Genomic DNA, 6,251 nt, shown 5'->3' with positions numbered 1-6,251 from the left:
AAGAAAACGATCAATCGATTATTAAATTAGTCATCGATTATTTTAAATCGATTAGTCGTCGACTAATCGTGGCAGCCCTACTTCCGACCCACAAAATAACAGTCCAAAAACACTGCAGGTTAAAATGCACAAACGTCACAAATAAGTCAACTAAACAAGGACATACAGCAGTGGTGTCCAAAGRCGGTGCTCAGGGYCCGGTGTCCTGCATGTTTTAGGTGCTYCCCTGGTTCAACACAGCTGAACCTAAGGAGTGCTTAATTAGTAGGCCRCAGTATGCCATCAAGGTCTGCAGAGGCCTYTAGGCACTCCTTAGGTTCAGSTGTGTTGAACCAGGGCAGCACCTAAAACAAGCAGGACKCCGGCCCCTGAGGACTGACTTTGGACAGGCTCAACAAGTTCCTGTTTTATGGCTGTTTGCACAAAAATATTTGAAAATTTTTCACAAAAATATGTTTCTAAGAATCATATTTATCTGCGTATTTTTATTTTTGAAAGTGTACGCCAGTAAATTAAACCATAAARGTGAGAGAGGCTACTAAGGAGGAAAGGAAAGCAGTTTTGCAGGTGTTGATTTCGAACAATTGGTCACACAAAACACAGCCAGCCAGCTGGTCCCAAACACTCAGAACTTACTGAGTCCACAATGGAAATTTGCCTTTTTCGCCCTGGAATTTAGGGGTGCACCGATAAATCGGTCGGACAATTTCCTTAATTTTGGAAAATCAGAGATCGGCTGATGCTTAGATAAGATCGGTGGAAATGATCAGCTTTTCGTCTACCTCTGCTATAGTCTGAAAGTCAGCCACGGTTCCCTTTTCCTCTGCCGTGAGCACTACCTAAAGTCCAGTTGAAACAAGTTTGTATTGTCTCAAGGGTATTTCATTACAATAAGATTGGAACATTACAGGTGTATTGTGGCCTTCTACCACCTGACAGTGGCGTTTTTTTGAAAATAGGAATCGACCAAAATCAGAATTGGCAGCTCAGACTTTTTAAAGATCAGCCAGAAAACTGGTGCACCACTACTACAATTTCCTTCACTTCAAGTTGTAGTCGCAGCCCAGTGAGAAACACAACTTGAGTTTTCTGTCAACAAAATACTGGATCTTCTTTTTTATTTTAGGAGCCTGAATGATTGACAGGTCAGACGATTAACAAACAGGACAGTTCCTCTGAAATGAGTGAAAAGAAGCCAAAGACTCCTTCCAAAATGTAAAAGAGCTTTAGAAAGTGAATTTTAGAGACTAAAGTCGTCCATTATGGTGTTTTCGTGTGCACCTTCTGGTAGTGTCTATTGAGATGATAGTTCCTGGAAAAGCCCTTCCCGCAGTGCGTGCATTTGAACAGTTTCTGCCCCTGGTGCAGCATCTGGTGAGCTTTGAGGCTCTGCGGGCGGCTGAAGCTCTTGCCGCAGTCGAGGCAGCGGTGCGGCCGGAAGCCCGTGTGCTTCCTCTCGTGTCGCTTCAGGTCCCCCGACTGGCGAAAGCTCTCGCCGCAGTGGGTGCACAGGTAGGGCTTCTCCCCGGTGTGAGTCCTGAGGTGCACGTTCAGCTGGCCGCTGAAGGAGAAGCCCTTCCCACAGTGGCTGCAGACGTGCGGCTTCTCGCCCGTGTGCACGTGCCGATGCTGCGACAGGCCGTACTTGGTCCCGAAGCCCTTCCCGCAGTGGCTGCAGACGTACGGCTTCTCGCCCGTGTGAAGGTACTGGTGCTGCGTCAGGCTGGATTTGTTCGTGAAGCTCTTCCCGCACTCGGGGCACAGATACAGAAAGTCCACGCTCTCCTTGCACTCGTGAGATTTGAAATCTTGCACGTTCGCGCAGCCGGCGCCACAACCTAGACACGCGCGTCCCGCCTGGTTCTCCTCCGGCTCGTCCGCCTGGCTGTCGGAATCGACGGGCGGCTGGACCGCCACGGTGTGGTGCCTCCTGACGTGTTTGATCAGGTAACTCTTGGAGGTGAAGGAGAACGGGCAGAGGGAGCAGGGGAAGATCTCCGACGTGCAGTGATACTTGGTGCAGTTGCCTTTCTGGTGCAGCCTCAGCCTGGTGGCTGTGGTGAAGCACTTGTTGCAGCGGTCACAGATGTTGGATGTGACCTTAAAATGCTCCGCCCGCTCGTGCTTTTGCAGCAACCACGCCGTATTAAAGGTCGCCTCACACCGGTCGCATTTAAACGCCTTCAAAGTGCATTTGTGCGCTTTGAGATCGTCTCGGTTTCCGTATGTCCGTTTGCAGTGGTTGCAGCTAAACCACTTGAATTTGACRGACTCTGTATCCAAATCAGAGGAGCTCCTCGCCGTCTGAGCGGGTCTGCCCGCTTTGCGTTTCGGCGCTACGAGCTTGGTCAGAGCAGAAACGTTCAGTGTTGCTTTGAGACGCCGAGGTCTGACCYAGGGGAGGTTCTGGACCCGGTCTGTGGTCCCAGCTTGACTTTCCGCAGACGCGTCTTCTGAGTGAAACTCATTTATGTGCTCCTGAAGGGCGTCCACCGAAGGGAAACACACCGAACATTCGGCGCAGCAGAAGGGCAACGTGCCGGCGTCCTCCGAAGCCACGGTCACTTCCGRCCTGCTTCTGCTTCTCTCCTGATGGCCCGTCAGGTGCCGTTTCAGGTCGTTGTAGTGGCGAAAGCATTTCTGACAGATAGAACAGACGTACGGGCGTAAATTCTGGTGGGCGGTCGCTTTGTGTTTCCGGTAAGACGCCGCCTTCGTGAAGCCCTTCCCACAAAGCGGACAGCTCAGCAGACACTTGTCTGCCTCAGCAGCTGAAGGGTCTGCAGTAACGAGGTCGAGGGGATTTTCACTTCCGTTGGTTTCTCCTACGCCCTCCGATTCTGCTGCTTCGGCGGCGTCGACGTGTTCGTCTCCCTCCGTCTCAGAGAGGATTTTCTTCGTAATCGAGGCTTTCTCGACAGCTGGCTTTTTGTGAACGAGCTGGTGTCTGATTAAGCCCGAGGCCTGGCTGAAGCTTCGCCTGCAGTGCGTGCAGCAGTACGGCCGCTTGTTTGAGTGGACGCACAGCTTGTGCCTCCTGAGGTGAGGCGTTTGCTTGAACACCTTGCCGCAATCGTCACACGTTTTGGATTTAACAGAATCCTCAGGTACCCCCACCAGAGARGCCGGGGATAGGTCCGAGGCAGCACCGTCAACGTGGGCCTCTCCAACTGTTTCAGGGGGTTCAGGCCGCGCGTGCAAGTGGTTTATATGTCGGAAGAGGAAGGCCTCTGTAGTGAAGGAGAGCTGACAGCAGGAGCACATGAACATCTGATTGGACACAGACTGAGCGCTCCCTGAAAATTTAAAAGTAAAAGACAAAGTTTGCTCACTGAAAAATGGCAACACTGTGTGTGAAAAGTACTGTATTTATTCATGTATAATACTAGAAATTTAACCCTAAAAATTATCCATAAATTGGGGAGGTAGTATTACACATGGGTTTTTGTTAATTTGATTTTTTTTATTCTTTTTAATCTTAAAAAATGATGATCGTATTATACTTGAATAAATACGGTAATAATACAAAAAACTACCTGATTTATTCCACCTCAACGTCAACAACTGAGCCCAAACTTTACTGAACTCTGTGTACATTTTGTTGCCGGGCCACACGGTGAGCTCATCTCCGATGTCTATGGAGCGACAGCAGTGATAAAAAACGCTGCCTTTGTAGTGGACAGCCCGCAGGTTCGCCTCCTCTTCATTACGAGCAAAMTTAACGTATCTGAAACAAAACGTTAGAAAACAAAATGTTTAGAGCTACAGAAATTAAAAACTAAAACTAAGTTGTTCAAATTTTAAACAGGCAGAATAGAGGCTAAATTGTAAAAAACACAAGCTAAAAAGGTTGAAGGTTAAAGGTTAAATGCAGAGAGAAAACAATTGTATAGGTCTTCTGGACGGGTTCTTCTCTAATGAAACGTTTCGTCTCTTCTCCAAGAGACTTCTTCAGTCTGAGAGTTTCAGGCAAAATTCAGGCTTTTAAGCACTGCCTCCATGTGACTGATACTCACATCACATGGCTATCGTTGACACCTAATTAACACCTATTGTTAACAGGGGGTGGAGTGATACTGGCAATAGCAGCACTGCAGGAAGGGCGACAACTGAAAGCGGAGGCCTCCACCTCTGTTTAATGATGGACGGTCTTTCTTCACAAAAATGGCTTCTTTTACTCCTCTCTCAAACCAACGTTCCTCTCTATCAAGAATGAGAACATCCTCATCTCTGAAAGAGTGACCGCTGGCCTGTAAATGAGTGAAAACTGCAGAGTTCTGGCCATTAGACACAGACGACAGACCAACACAGACGAGCTACATCTAATGGCCAGAACTCTGCAGTTTTCACTCATTTACAGGCCAGCGGTCACTCTTTCAGAGATGAGGATGTTCTCATTCTTGATAGAGAGGAACGTTGGTTTGAGAGAGGAGTAAAAGAAGCCATTTCTGTGAAGAAAGACCGTCCAACATTAAACAGAGGTGGAGGCCTCCGTTTTCAGTTGTCCCCCTCCTACAGCACGGCTATTGCCAGTATCACTCCACCCCCTGTTAACAATAGGTGTTAATTAGGTGTCAACGATAGCCATGTGATGTGAGTATCAGTCACATGGAGGCAGMGCTTAAAAGCCTGAATTTTGCCTGAAACTCTCAGACTGAAGAAGTCTCTTGGAGAAGAGACGAAACGTTTCATTACCCGTCCAGAAGACCTATACAATTTTTTTCTTTTTGATTTTTTACCTGGATTACTGAGATGCATCATGACGTTAAATGCAGAGGTTTACAATAACTAAGTACAGTCATATGAAACAGTTTGGGCACCCTTGTACTAAAGCCTTCATGCAGAGGAACAAGTACAATGTTCTGGAATGGCCATCTCAGTCCCCAGACCTGAATATTATTGAAAATCTGTGGAGTCACTTAAAGAGAGCTGTCTATGCTCAGAAACCATCAAACCTGAATGAACTAGAGATGTTTTGTAAAGAAGAATGGTCTAAAATACCTTCAGCCACAATCCAGACTCTCATTAGAAGCTATAGGAAGTGTTTAGAGGCTGTTATTTCTGCGAAAGGAGGAGCTACTAAATATTGAGGTCAGGTTTTTTTTTTTATGGTGCCCAAATTTATGCACCTGCCAAATTTTGTTTAACCAGTTATTGCACACTTTCTGTAAATCATATAAACTTCATTTCACTTCTCAAATATCACTGTGTTTGTCCCCTGTATGATATATTTAACTGATATTTTTAATCCAAACAATCAATGATTTATAAAGGTAAATCAGGAAAATTAACAAGGCTGCCCAAACTTTTTCATATGACTGTACATTTACTTCGTTAAAGTACTTCAGTTGTTTTGAGGATTTGTAATTTTACCAATTATTTTTTTTAAAAGCTACTTTTACATTTATTTCGTTACATTTCAAAGCAAAAAGTGATACTTTTACTTCTTTACTTTAAAATGTAACATATAGTAGTTACTCGTTACAGATTAAATATGTTTGAACTCATCATGAAAGATGTTTATGAACTCTAAAAATAAAGTGTTGCATTTACTCAGTCGTCAACTGGCTCAACTAAGCCTAGTTGAGTAAATTGAGCAAATACACATTTATTAATTAACTCAACCTGACTTAGTGGAACCAGTTTGGTTCAGTAAATTCAACAGTTTATTTCTTAGAGAGTATGTAAAAATACTTTTACTTTTATTTTCCCAATTTTGGTTTTTTGTTTTACGACTTTTACTTGAGTAGTTTTCTCGTCAGTGAAATTTATTTTTACCAAGGTCATTTTCTGTTCATGTAATTTTACTTTTACTTTATTTTTTTCCAAGTACTTTATAGACCTCTGGTTACATCCATAAAGGTAGCTGAAAGCAACAAGTTTCAAAACAGCCAAAAGTACCAAAATACAAAAATACAGTTATGCTGAATTAAAAAAATTAAAGTATTGAAAATTTTAAATGGATTTAAAGTAGCCTCTAGTTTTGCAAAGTGAAGAAAGTGAAGAAATCTTCCATCTTGTGAACATTTGGGGTGACATATTTGAAAATAAAAGCACAAATGAAGATTCTACAAGAGAAAAAGAGAAAATTATCCCACTTCTTATTTGACAACTCCCGATTTGGTTTATGCCCTTGATCATTTGTGACAAGTTTATTTTTATGGCAACATAATGTTCTGGGGTCTCATTTATAAAGGATTGCGTGGAAACCATACTAAAAGTGAACGTACGGCCAAAAGGTGGAAATGGCG

The 6,251-nt window shown here is 44.2% G+C and overlaps 1 pseudogene; it reads right to left on the bottom strand.

The window, feature by feature from the left end:
• Window positions 1–465: 465 nt before the first annotated feature.
• The window catches only part of LOC106535299 (zinc finger protein 665-like), a 7,550-nt pseudogene continuing 1,764 nt past the window's right edge, over window positions 466–6,251 (bottom strand).

The sequence above is a fragment of the Austrofundulus limnaeus genome, unplaced genomic scaffold (assembly GCF_001266775.1).
Source record: "Austrofundulus limnaeus strain Quisiro unplaced genomic scaffold, Austrofundulus_limnaeus-1.0 Scaffold7, whole genome shotgun sequence".
NCBI classification, from domain to species: Eukaryota; Metazoa; Chordata; class Actinopteri; order Cyprinodontiformes; family Rivulidae; genus Austrofundulus; species Austrofundulus limnaeus.
This window is presented reverse-complemented; position numbering and strand designations above follow the sequence as displayed.